Consider the following 13,802-nt stretch of genomic DNA (forward strand, 5'->3'; position numbering starts at 1 on the left):
TGGTCGCTTGCTGCTGATGGTGCTCTCTTCCAGATAATAAAAGCCTATCTCTCGCCTCACGTCTCCGAGAGTTATTGATGGTGCATCAATGTCCTTAACTCCTTAAATATAGAGTATAAAGATCCAAATCAGTAGCATGAGTCAACCACTTAGTTTCTCTGAACTTCTCCACAATTGACAGTGTTAAACTCTAGTAGTTTGCATTTCTGTCCACACAACTAGACTGCAAACCCTTATCAAGTGATGCCTTAAAAATACTCCAGAACCCTTGTAAAAACGAGTTTTAAAGAATCACAACACTCTGAATGAAAAAAAATGCATTTTATCTCTGTCCTAAATGTCCTTTGTTTGTAGAGAGTTATTTTTCCATGTGAGTGAATATCTTCTCTATTACTATCTGGCCAAGACTTCTCAAGATCAGATATATTTCAATTAGAAAACAGAAAAACTTTTAAAAAATCTAGAGCACATTATAGGCCACAATGTTGTGCAGACCATGTAACCTACTCTAGAAGCTGTTTAGAATTTCCCTACCGCATAGCCCTCTATTTTTCTAAGTTCCATGTACCTACCCTAGAGTTTCTTAAAAGATCCTATTGTATCTGCCTCTACTACCTTTGCTGGCAGTGCATTCCACACACCCACCACTCTCTGTGTGAAAAACTTACCTCTGACATCCCCCTTGTACCTACTTCCATGCACCTGAAAACTATACCCCCTCATGTTAGTCATTTCAGCCCTGGGAAAAAGCCTCCAGTTATCCACATGACCAATGCCTCTCATCATCTTATGTGCTTCTATCAGGCCAACTCTCATTTTCTGTCACTCCAAGGAGAATAGAACTAGTTCATTCAACCTATTCTCATCAGGCATGCTCTCCAATCCAGACAACATCCTTGTAAATCTCCTCCACACTCTCTCTATAACATGCACATCCTTCCTGTAGTGACGTTACCAGAACTGAACACGTTACTCCAAGTGGGGTCTAACTAAGGTCTTATATAGCTGTAACATTACCTCCCGACACTTGAACTCAATCCCACGGTTGATGAAGGCCAACACACCATAACCTTCTTAACAACACTGTCAACCTGTGCAGCAGCTTTGACCGTCCTATGGACATGGACCCCAAGATCCCTCTGATCCTCCACGCTGCCAAGAGTCTTACCATTAATATTATATTCTGTCTTCAAATTTGACCTACCGAATGAACCATTTCACAGTTATCTGGGTTGAACTACATCTACCACTTCCCAGCACAGTTCTGCATCCTAGCAATGTCTTGCTGTAACCTCTGACAACACTTCAGACTATCCACAATACCCCCAACTTTTGTATTATCAATTAAGTTCCTTCTCACTCTGATGGATGCAAGTCTTGTCTGACTAGTACTTCCTCCCGAGACAACCAGTCCGGGTATTAATCTAATCAAGCTTTTCTGTACTGCTTCCAACAAATTAACATCTTTCCTTCAATAAGAAGAACAATACAAGATATTCCAGGTTTGGTCCCCCAAACGTCTGTATAACTGAAGCATATGTTTCCCTGGCAAAATATGATAACAGTCTGTCAGTCTAATCTGAATCCTCAATAAAATAATAGACAATAGACAATAGACAATAGGTGCAGAAGTAGACCATTCGGCCCTTCGAGCCTGCACCGCCATTTTGAGATCATGGCTGATCAATTACTATCAATACCCGGTTCCTGCCTTGTCCCCATATCCCTTGATTCCCCTATCCAAAAGATACCTATCTAGCTCCTTCTTGAAAGCATCCAGAGAATTGGCCTCCACTACCTTCCAAGGCACTGCATTCCAGACCCCCACAACTCTCTGGGAGAAGAAGTTTTTCCTTAACTCTGTCCTAAATGACCTACCCCTTATTCTCAAACCATACCCTCTGGTACTGGACTCTCCCAGCATCTAGAACATATTTCCTGCCTCTATCTTGTCCAATCCCTTAATAATCTTATATGTTTCAATCAGATCCCCTCTCAATCTCCTTAATTCCAGCATGTACAAGCCCAGTCTCTCTAACCTCTCTGCGTAAGACAGTCCAGACATCCCAGGAATTAACCTCGTGAATCTATGCTGCACTTCCTCTACAGCCAGGATGTCCTTCCTTAACCCTGGAGACCAAAACTGTACACAATACTCCAGGTGTGGTCTCACCAGGGCTCTGTACAAATGCAAGAGGATTTCCTTGCTCTTGTACTCAATTCCCTTTGTAATAAAGGCCAACATTCCATTAGCCTTCTTCACTGCCTGCTGCACTTGCTCATTCACCTTCAGTGACTGATGAACAAGGACTCCGAGATCTCTTTGTATTACTCCCTTACCCAACTCTATACCGTTCAGATAATAATCTGCCTTCCTGTTCTTACTCCCAAAGTGGATAACCTCACACTTATTCACATTAAACGCCATCTGCCAAGTATCTGCTCACTCACCCAGCCTATCCAAGTCACCCTGAATTCTCCTAACATCCTTATCACATGTCACACTGCCACCCAGCTTAGTACCATCAGCAAATTTGCTGATGTTATTTTCTATGCCTTCATCCAAATCGTTAACGTAAGTGGTAAACAGCTGTGGTCCCAATACCGAGCCCTGTGGCACCCCACTAGTCACCACCTGCCATTCCGAGAAACACCCATTCACCGCTACCCTTTGCTTTCTATCTGCCAACCAGTTTTCTATCCATGTCAATGCCTTCCCCCCGATGCCCTGAGCTTTGATTTTACCCACCAATCTTCTATGTGGGACCTTATCAAATGCCTTCTGAAAATTGAGGTACACTACATCCACTGGATCTCCCCCGTCTAACTTCCTGGTTACATCCTCGAAAAACTCCAACAGATTAGTCAAGCATGATTTACCCTTGGTAAATCCATGCTGGCTCGGCCCAATCCTATCACTGCTATCTAAATATGCCACTATTTCATCCTTAATAATGGACTCTAGCATCTTTTCCATCACCGATGTCAGGCTGACAGGTCGATAATTCTCTGTTTTCTCCCTCCCTCCTTTCTTAAAAAGTGGGATAACATTAGCCATTCTCCAATCCTCAGGAACTGATCCTGAATCTAAGGAACATTGGAAAATGATTACCAATGCATCCGCAATTTCCAGGGCCACCTCCTTTAGTACCCTAGGGTGCAGACCATCTGGACCTGGGGATTTGTCAGCCTTCAGTCCCATCAGTCTTCTCATCACCGTTTCCTTCCGAATGTCAATCTGTTTCATTTCCTCTGTTACCCTATGTCCTTGGCCCATCCATACATCTGGGAGATTGCTTGTGTCTTCCTTAGTGAAAACAGATCTAAAGTACTCATTAAATTCTTCTGCCATTTCTCTGTTTCCCTTAACAATTTCACCCAATTCATTCTTCAAGGGCCCAACATTGTTCTTAACTATCTTCTTTCTCTTCACATACCTAAAAAAGCTTTTGCTATCTTCCTTTATATTCCTGGCTAGCTTGCGTTCATACCTCATTTTTTCTCCCCGTATTGTCTTTTTAGTTAAGTTCTGTTGTTCCTTAAAAACATAAAACATGAAATTTGAGGGCGCAGCACCAAACCTTGTGAGCCTCCACTCATTCTGTATTGACAATTAGAAAATGATCCATTGGAAGATGCTCTCTGCTTCTTGTTATCCAACCAACCTGTTATCCATGCCAATCAATATATCACCTCCTACACCTTATTTTCCACAACAGCCTTTGATATCTTCTTTGGTTAGTTCCCTTGTAATCAAGGATGATTTGTTCTATTATGACTTTATGGGCTTACAGGCAGACGATAAGGCCAATGTGGGAACTGCAGAGAAATCCACAATGGACAGAAAGGCAGGTGGGTAGTTCATGGAGAAGTACTCACCTCCTGCTGTTTACACAGGGCTGTCATGGCTTCCTGATACATAGCCTCTGTTTTCAATACTTTTTCTAATCTCTGCCTTTCTGCTTTGCAGTCATGAGCAAAATGTTCCAAAGAGTTGGAGAAAGCATTTCACTTCAAGGAAGGTTTGAGAAAATCCTTGAGTCTTTTTCTCTATCTGATTAGTAATCTCCTTCAACAGAACTCAGAATAATCTCTACTTCAGGACTCTGAGTATTCCTATAACCCCTTCCATTATAGTTTTAAACATCCCCCTTCTAACAGATGTTGAGCTAAATGCACAGTAGGCTTCTTCTTTCTGCCATTACTCTTTGGATAAGGGTGTTATGTTTGCTGTTTACCAACTGAATGGAACCTTCCTCAAATCTGAGAATTTAAAAAATTTTAAATCAGTTCATCAATTCCTTGCCGGACCATTTCTTTTAAGACCCAAAATTTTGTAAGTCTGAAGCTCCAATAGTTTGCCTCGTGTCATTTCCCTGGTGATCGTAATATTCCCGAGTTCATCCTTCCCGAGTTCATACAACTATTTCTTTGGATATTATTTAACAGTGAAAACAGATGCAAAATTCTCATCTAATTCATCTCACAGTTCTTTGTTTTTTAATATGAATTTCCCATACTTTTTTAAATATTTGCTATCAGTTCTTATACTTCTGCCTAACTTTATTTCATTTTCTAAGCTTCCTTATCCATCATTTAGCCACTCATTGCAGTTTTTTAGATTCTGTCCAGTCTTCTGACCTGCACCATATAATTATGCAAATATATTTTTTCTTTAAGTTTGATACAATCTTTTTTTTTAGTAAAATTTGGATGGCAGGCACTCTTATTGGAATTTTCTTTTCTGTTTGGAATGTATCTATTTGGAATATTCTGAAAGATCTCCTTTAATGTCTGCCACTGTATGTCAACTGACATATCGCTTAATGTAATTCTTGCAGTTTGCCCAGGCTACTACTGTTTTCATGCTCTCACTACTGCCTTTATTTAAGTTTAAACTTCTAGTCTTAGCTCTATTCTTTTCTCCCTCAAACTGCATGTAACATTCAACGATACAGTAATCGCTCCAATCTAGGGTGGCATTCATTGTGAGGTCACTAATTGCACAATAGACAATCTAGTCATTATTATAACACTGCTTGCTGAGCTTATTGAATGTGCATTGGTTTCTGACATAACAACACTGGCAAAGCATCTGAAGCACATTGTTGTCTGTCATGTGGTGGGATATCCAGCAGTCAAGAAAGATACTGTGAAGGCAAATTCTTTATTTTAATTTTAAAATCTGTATGTTGTAAATTTTGATCTTTGTATGTTATGTGGACATAACATATCCACAAAATTGTCTTCCTGAAGAATGTTGTGCCACTTAAGAGTTATAGACCTTTTTAGTACTCCACTAATAATTAATTTGAATAGAATTGTAGCAATCAAAAGAAGTCTTTAGTAATTTTAAAATGCGCATTGCCTAACCACTTCGGCTGAAGAGTAAGGGTATAAGATTTTCCCTTTTCCCAAAGGCAATTTCATTTTTCCAAGCTGCTGAATTCTCTAACTATGTAGTGAAGTTGTTTAAATACCGATGGTTTGAAACAGCTTCCAGAACTTGGTTGTCACCTTCCAGTGGGGTGAGCAAATTTGGATGTTTTGCAGATAGTATTTCTATTAGCAGCTTAATGTCCTGTTGATATTTGTATTCTACTTTATGAAACTTTATTTGGAATTTAGATTCTATCACACAGATACTTAAAGCATGCGTTGGCAATTCCTTTCTCCACTCTTGTTGTCCGTAATTGATTTAAATGCAAGGGGTGATTGATAAGTTCATGGCCTAAGGTAGAAGGAGTCAATTTTAGAAAACCTAGCACATTCATTTTTAAACATAGTCCCCTCCTGCATTTACACACTTAGTCCAGCAGTCGTGGAGCATATGGATCTTGGACCTCCAGAAAGTGTCCACAGCAGGTGATTGATAAGTTTGTGGCCTAAGGTAGAAGGAGATGAGTTATACAGCTCTTGTTAAACACACATGCAGGTCAAACTTTGAGTGATTATGCAGAAAGTTTGAAGTTAATAACATCTCCTTCTACCTTAGGCCACAAACTTATCAATCACCCCTGATGAGTTATTAACTGATGAGTTTATTTTCCCTTTAACACTGTTCATATTAAAGTCTGTGAACTATCGACCTGCTTCAGTGTCTCTCACTCCGCTGAGTCCATCTTTCTTGGTCAAGGCTTACTGTTACCGTGTTCAGATATGGCCCAAGTGCAGAGCAGACCTCTCAGTTGTTAGATGAGTGTTCTAATATCGTAAAGCGACAGAGATCAGTTGAGAGTTTGAGTGGGCGGGCTGCTGACGTTGTAAAAACTGTCAAGTTCCAATATCCCCTAGCAACCACGGCCAATTACATGCAAGCACTGAGCACTGGAAAAGGACTTTGGCATGACTGGAAGCCCAATGGGGGGTTTCGGAACATGCGTCAGGAGAAGGGGTAGAAGCTTTCTGCCTACATCTTTCGGCTAGAGACGCAGCTAAATTGCTTGCGGCGCAGAGGGGTCGTTCAGGCGGCTGAGGTAGATCAGTTAAGAATGGACCTGATAGCCAGGGGTGCCCAGTCCCATGACCTGATTGCTTGGAGTGTCTCCAACTGTCTCTAAAGACGTGTCTTCCTCCCTCATTTGTTGAACTGAGCAGAGAAATACGAGAGGAGGAGAATGCGTCGGAGGCCTCCGTCAGCAGGGTACAGTCAGTAGTGGACCCCTGCAGTTAAGTGACCACAGATAGCCTGTCCCATGTAGCGGTAGAGAAGATTGTGGCAGAGTTGAGAACTGTGATGTCTTGGCTGTTGTCAACGGGTGTGATTCTCCCCCCCCCCCCATATGATGGAGCTGATGGGGGGGGCGGGGTTGGATCCTCTAATGGGACAAGCAATGTGGAGGGCTTCCAGCAGCCAGTGTCACACGAGAAAGAGAGTGAGGCTCCGGGTACCTCAGCAGAGAGAGTCGTTGGGAAAACTTTGATGAGACCCAGTGAGGGAATATCCTGGTGTCTCTGGGGGAACCCATTCCCAACAATATACCAAGAAACCCCTGAAAGCAAAAGACCCTATTCCTGAAGGCTTAATGGAGCCATGCTCCAGTGTATCGCTACGGATAGAAGGTATTTATGCTAAAGCCATACTCGGCACCGGGTCACCGTTCGTTTTACAGCAGGTATCTGATGCATTTGCCATTGACCCCATTCAGTGCACTGGAGATCTGGAGGCTTAGTGCTGGTGACTATCCATACGATAGTCATTTGTCAGTGAAGCTGGAGTTTCCAGAGGCCGATGAGGTCCTTGATACAATAGTGCTGGTTTGTCTGGACCCCGCTGAGAAGGGTGGCGTGTCAAACCTGGTGGGGACCAACATTCCTCTGGTAAGGAGGCTCATGGGGGCCTGCAAGGAGAAGGCCGAGGAGAGCTTTCTGGGGACATTGTCTGTGCACCCGGTGTTTCAAGCTGCTTTTGAGGAAGTGTGTGGCTGCATTGGGCCAGATACCAACTTTAGGTGAGGGACTGTGTGGTTCACCCAATTGAAGCCAATAGTGTTATGGCCCAGGGAAGTAGCAAGAGTGATGGGGACCCCCAAATTTCCCGGAATGCCTGAGGAGGAGGCCCGCTTAGTGGAAGCGCCGGTAGACCAGGAGGAGGAGTCAGGATTTCCTACTGGGCTACTGGTGAGACGAGAATTGTAGAAGCCCTTGCTTGTACAGGTGAGCAGGATCGTCAGGAACACTACGAAGAGGGAGGCCACCTTCAAACGGGGGATGCCCCTGGTGCACCTGTTCCTGGTGATGGCAATGTCTGTTGTTCCTGTGAGACATGCTGGGGAGAAACTATTGGAAAAGGGGGGGAAAGTTGACCGCTGAGTCATTCAACTTTGGAGACTCCTCGGTTCCTGCGGGTTGGAAGAGGAGGTTGGTAGAGAAGATGTTGAAGCTGGAAGGTGTCTTTTCCACTGACAAATTTGATGTGGGTTGTTCCAAGAGCACGCATCACACTCTCCGGGTGGCTGAGGGCACCCTGTTCAGAGAGAGGTCGCAGCAACTGGCCCCTGCAGATGTGAAAGACATTTGGCAACATTTGTGTAAGTTGAAGGAAGCTGGGATCATCACTGAGTCCCAAAGCCCCTATGTGTCTCCAACAGTAGTCGCCAGAAAGAAGGACGGGAAGGTATTGATGTGTGTGGACTATAGGACACTGAACAGGCGCACTGTCCCTGACCAGTATACTGTCTCGAGGATCGAAGATGCGCTGGCCTGTCTGGGTGGTGCTAAGTGGTTCAGTGTACTGGATTTGAGGAGTGGATATTAGCAGATCCCCATGACTGAGGCTGACAAAGAGACGATGGCATTTATATGTCCCCAGGATTCTTCTAGTTCAGAAGGATGCCCCAGGGCATATCAAGAGCACCTGCAAACCTTCCAGTGAGTCACAGAGGAGACGGTGGGGCATATGAACTTGCTTGAGGTATTGGTGTATCTGGATGACCTCATAGTGTTTAGGTCCACCTTGTTTCAGTCACTGAGGGAGCTGCTGACCCAGACACCAGTGCTGGCTTTTGCAAACCCCACTTGTCGTATGTACTGCATACGGATGCCAGCCGAGAGGATCAGGATCAGGGTACCGGGTTGAGACCTGTTACGTTTGTCAGCCAGAATCTGTCGCTCTCTGAGAAAACCTATCCCATGCACAAATTGGAGTTTCTGGCATTGAAATGGGCTGTGTGGATAAGCTGAGTGACTACCTCTACGGGGCCAAGTTTGAGGTGAGGACAGACACAATCCCCTAACGTATATCCTGACTTCAGCAAAACTGGATCCAACAGGCCATCGGTGGTTGGTGGTGTTGTCTGCCTATGATTTCAGCCTGAAGTACCGGCCAGGAAGCAGGAATGTTGATGCTGATGCTTTGTCCCGACATGCACATGAGGGGCTGGTCAGGGACAAAGAGCGGAAGAGCATTCCTGCCCTTGGGCAGAAGGCCATGTGTCAGTTTGCCATCACTGTGAAGGCAGAAGGAAAGCAGGGGCAGGATCGAATGGTAGATCAATTGGGGGTTTCTGATGACACCATTCCACAAGTTTACTGTAACCTGACTGCTCCAAAGACAAGTCAGTTGCAGAATTGAGTTCTGGGGAAGTGGCAGCAGCTCAGCGAGATGACCCGGGCATCGGTACCATTTGGTCAGTGGTCGAGAAGGGAGACATGGCTCAGGTGGAGAAGGCAAAACACGCCACAGTACTCCCATTGCTGAGAGAATGGAGTTGCAAAACCAGATCCTATATCGTGTCACATCACCTCTAGACCAACCTCGGCATTCCCAGATGGTTCTGCCGGAGAAGTATCGGAGGATTTGCTGAAGTCACTTCATGATGACTCTGGACATTTGGGGGCTGAAACGACCTATGGATTGCTCAGAGACCAGTTTTAGTGGCCCCAAATGAAGTCAGAGGTCGAAGGATACTGCAAGTCGTGCATTCGCTGCGTACGGCGGAAGATGCTGCCTACGTGGGCAGCTCCCTTGTCCCACCTGCAGAGTGCGGGGCCCTTGGACCTGGTGCGTATGGATTTCCTATCCATAGAACTTGATGCCAGCAAAACAGCTAATGTCTTAGTCATCACAGATCACTACACCAGGCTTTCCCTACCAAGGACCAGAGAGCATCCACAGTGGCTAAAGTGTTATGGGAGAAGTATTTCATTTATTATGGCCTTCCCAGATGGATACATAGTGATCAGGGACGGTATTTCGAGAGCTGACTCATCCATGAGTTACTGGGCATGCTTGGAGTCAAGAAGTCGAGGACCACTCCCTATTATTCGCAGGGTGATCCCCAGCCCGAGAGGTTTAATCGGACCTTGCTAGAGATGCTCGAGACCTTGGAGATCAGCAAGAAGAGCCGGTGATTTCAACATATTGGACACCTGGTCCACAGTTACAACTGTACCCAAAATTAAGCTACCGGGTACTCGCCATATTACCTGATGTTTGGGCACGAGGCGAGGTTGCCCATTGACCTTTGTTTTGGGACTGATGAGGGTGACTTATCACTGAAGACCTCTCTGAAGCATGTGTCTGATATGAGAAGGGAGCTGAAAAGGGCTTATGAATTAGCTGGGGTCGCAGTTACCAAGCAGAATCAAGGGAATAAGAGGAGGTATGATCAAAAGGTGAGATTCTCCCAACTCCTGCCAGGAGACCGAGTCCTCATAAGGAATTTAAGGCTACCTGGGAAGCATAAGGTGGCTGACCGCTGGGCAGCTACGCCCTATGTGGTGGAGAGTCAGATGCCAAACCTGCCAGTTTTCCAGGTGAAACCAAAGGATGGGAATGGGCCTGTCAAGATTCTCCATTGGAACCTCCTTCTGCCTCTGGGACAAGGGGTGCAGGTTAACCCAGAGCCTGACTTGGAACCTACACCCAGTAAGAGGACTCTGCGGAGACACAGGCAACTTCAGGGCCAACAACAGGAGAGGCCCCCATCCCTGAGAGGGATACTGATTCGGAGGATGAGGACCTGGATGTGTGGTATATGCCGCCTTTCGCTAACTCCCCATTGACTGAGAAAGAGACTTCCAGCCCTTCTCCCACTGAGTCAGGTGAAATTGGGGGGCTATCTGTGGACAGCCTGGGTTGCAGTGGGACCCTGCAAGGGATGAAGCAAGGCTTAGGCAAGGGACAGAGGGATCCGAGTTGTAGGTGGGCACGAGTGATAGATCGGGGGAGGCCTTGCCAGGTGGACCAGAAGTATCCCCAGTAGTGTCAGAACCTCAAGCGTTAGGTGAGGTGGAACAGAGGTCTCAGAGAATTAGGAGACTACCAGATAGGCTGGCCCATGTAGCACTGAGGAAACAAGAGTGTGGCCCCTACTGTTTTGGGGAGCTATGTCACTGCTTTTTACACCTGGGTTGGACTTTGTGTTTTGCAGGAAGGGTTGGCAAGTTATCTCAAAGTCATAAGGACATGACGAAATTTGCTGGGGGAGAGTGTAACAACCTGGGAAAGGTTTCCCTACTAATGTAATGGTTTCTCTGCAGCGCAGTGTTTGGGTTATGACGAGATAATGGGGGCTTTGGAATGTGCGCTGGCCGATGAGAGGAGATGTTTTTTTGGGGTGCCCGTACAAAGGTTTCACGGTCTTTTGTTTAGCCGAAGATGGAGAGAGAACATTCCAGAACAGAGAAGCTGTAGACTGTAGGATGGAGTGGACTTGGATTGGGGTCGGGAGTTGACACACAGGGGGCAAATCGATAGAGAACAAACAGACAGGAAAACCATGAGTTCCAATGTTGTGCATTAGACTGTTTCGTGAGAATGGGCCCTTTTCCTTTTATGTTTTCTTTACTAACCCTATAGTCAAATTAAGAATTATAAAGCTCAATTGTTTAATCATATATTGTGTACTGTTTGTTATTTTGTGGTACTGATTTGTAATGGGACACATCGCGCAGCATCCACCCAAACAAGATTTCTTAACTTTGGCCAGGCTGGGGGCTGTCTTCCCCTAGATTAAGCCGCTAGCCGAACCAAGGGTTACAATTGCATTTGCCTTCCTCAGCACCAACTCAACTTGCAAATTAATCTTTGGGGAATTCTCCATGAGGACTCCCAAGTGTCTTTGCACTGCTGCTATTTGAATTTTCTCCCCACTTAGAAAATAATCTATGCTTTTATTCCTTCCACCAAAGTGCATGACCATATATTCCATCTACCACTTCTTTGCCCATTCTCCTAATCTGTCTAAGTCCTTCTGCAGCCTCCCTACTTCATCAACACTACCTCATCCTTACCTGGATTATCCAACCCTGAATACTCCTCATACACTCGATATTTGCACTCTGCATAATCCATGGTAGGTTCATCAGCTCTCTTAGCCACTGACATTATCGTTTCCCAGTTACTGCCTCACTTCCCCCTTAAAGAAACGATATCTAGATAGATAGATAGATAGATAGATAGATACTTTATTCATCCCCATGGGGAAATTCAACTTTTTTCCAATGTCCCATACACTTGTTGTAGCAAAACTAATTACATACAATACTTAACTCAGTAAAAAAAAATATGATATGCATCTAAATCACCATCTCAAAAAGCATTAATAATAGCTTTAAAAAGTTCTTAAGTCCTGGCGGTAGAATTGTAAAGCCTAATGGCATTGGGGAGTATTGACCTCTTCATCCTGTCTGAGGAGCATTGCATCAATAGTAACCTGTCGCTGAAACTGCTTCTCTGTCTCTGGATGGTGCTATGTAGAGGATGTTCAGAGTTATCCATAATTGACCGTAGCCTACTCAGCGCCCTTCGCTCAGCTACCGATGTTAAACTCTCCAGTACTTTGCCCACGACAGAGCCCGCCTTCCTTACCAGCTTATTAAGACGTGAGGCGTCCCTCTTCTTAATGCTTCCTCCCCAACACGCCACCACAAAGAAGAGGGCGCTCTCCACAACTGACCTATAGAACATCTTCAGCATCTCACTACAGACATTGAATGACACCAACCTTCTTAGGAAGTACATTCGACTCTGTGCCTTCCTGCACAAGGCATCTGTGTTGGCAGTCCAGTCTAGCTTCTCGTCTAACTGTACTCCCAGATACTTGTAGGTCTTAACCTGCTCCACACATTCTCCATTAATGATCACTGGCTCCATATGAGGCCTAGATCTCCTAAAGTCCACCACCATCTCCTCATTGCTGGTGTTCCCAGTAGTTGCCCATGTACCGTCCTGCACCCCCTGGCTAGAATGTCCCGCTTTCTCCTCAGGAACTTTGCTTTTAACAACACTTGTATATCTTCAGGTGCCTCTGGTAAATTTCAACCATTTCCTTGAACTTGCACCGAAATTCTGCATTCCCACAGGTGACCTTAAGTGAGGGCAACTCTGACAAAATGCTTTGCTTCACTCTGGGGGTGATGGTTGTAATCAAGTTCAAGGGCTGTCTCAGATCATCAAGGTTCTCGACCAGACATTGCCTAACCTCAATCAGTGCAGTCCCCATGAATATATCGGGGTATAACCTCTTCTTCAAATATCTCCACACTAACACTACACAAAATATAAATGATAGATAAAAATGAAACAGTACAGACTTAAAACCACAGAGTACGTACTCTGCAATTTGGCACTTATGTGCATCTGATCTCATAATACCTGTTGTATTCCTTTGCATTTAAAATTGTTGCACCAAGGTTACAGGCTTATTCTTAAAACACACAAACAGACGTGCAAACACATCTGCCACTATACAGTTCCCCAAATGAGTATAAACGCACTCCACTGGTATCCCGAGTGGTCAGTAACCACCCTTCGCAACTGGTGACCCTGTCTCACCAAATTAACACACAGATGTTTCATCTCTTACATAAACACTCGTGCACACTCACACACCTACTCTGCCCTGTTTGTGATACCTTATGATCCCATGGTCACTGACCCAAACAGATCCAAATGTGAGAGCTATTTTTAAAAATACTCCCCCACTTAGACTGGTGAGGCCACATGATAGGTTATAAAAGTGTCCCGGATGAGCCCTCAAATGTTGTAACGTGAACAAAGTCACCAGAGAAATACAAACCGAGTAGATATACAAGTGTTTTTATTCAACAAAAATGAGTAGCGAGCATCAAATTGAGACACACTTAGAGGAACAGGCCTTCTAACCCAATATTACATGACATTTTATACGATAAATATCAAAGGTAACAGCAGGACAATTTCTTAGTTAAATGTATTACAATGCTTCCTTTGAGTTACGTATAGTTTTCACACACCTCCTTTTTCGCACCCACACTCCAGACACCCAAAGTAAATATTAATCAGCATTGATTGGTTTGCAGTCAACTCCAGGAAAACT

Source organism: Hemitrygon akajei, chromosome 19 (assembly GCF_048418815.1).
Source record: "Hemitrygon akajei chromosome 19, sHemAka1.3, whole genome shotgun sequence".
Taxonomy (NCBI): domain Eukaryota; kingdom Metazoa; phylum Chordata; class Chondrichthyes; order Myliobatiformes; family Dasyatidae; genus Hemitrygon; species Hemitrygon akajei.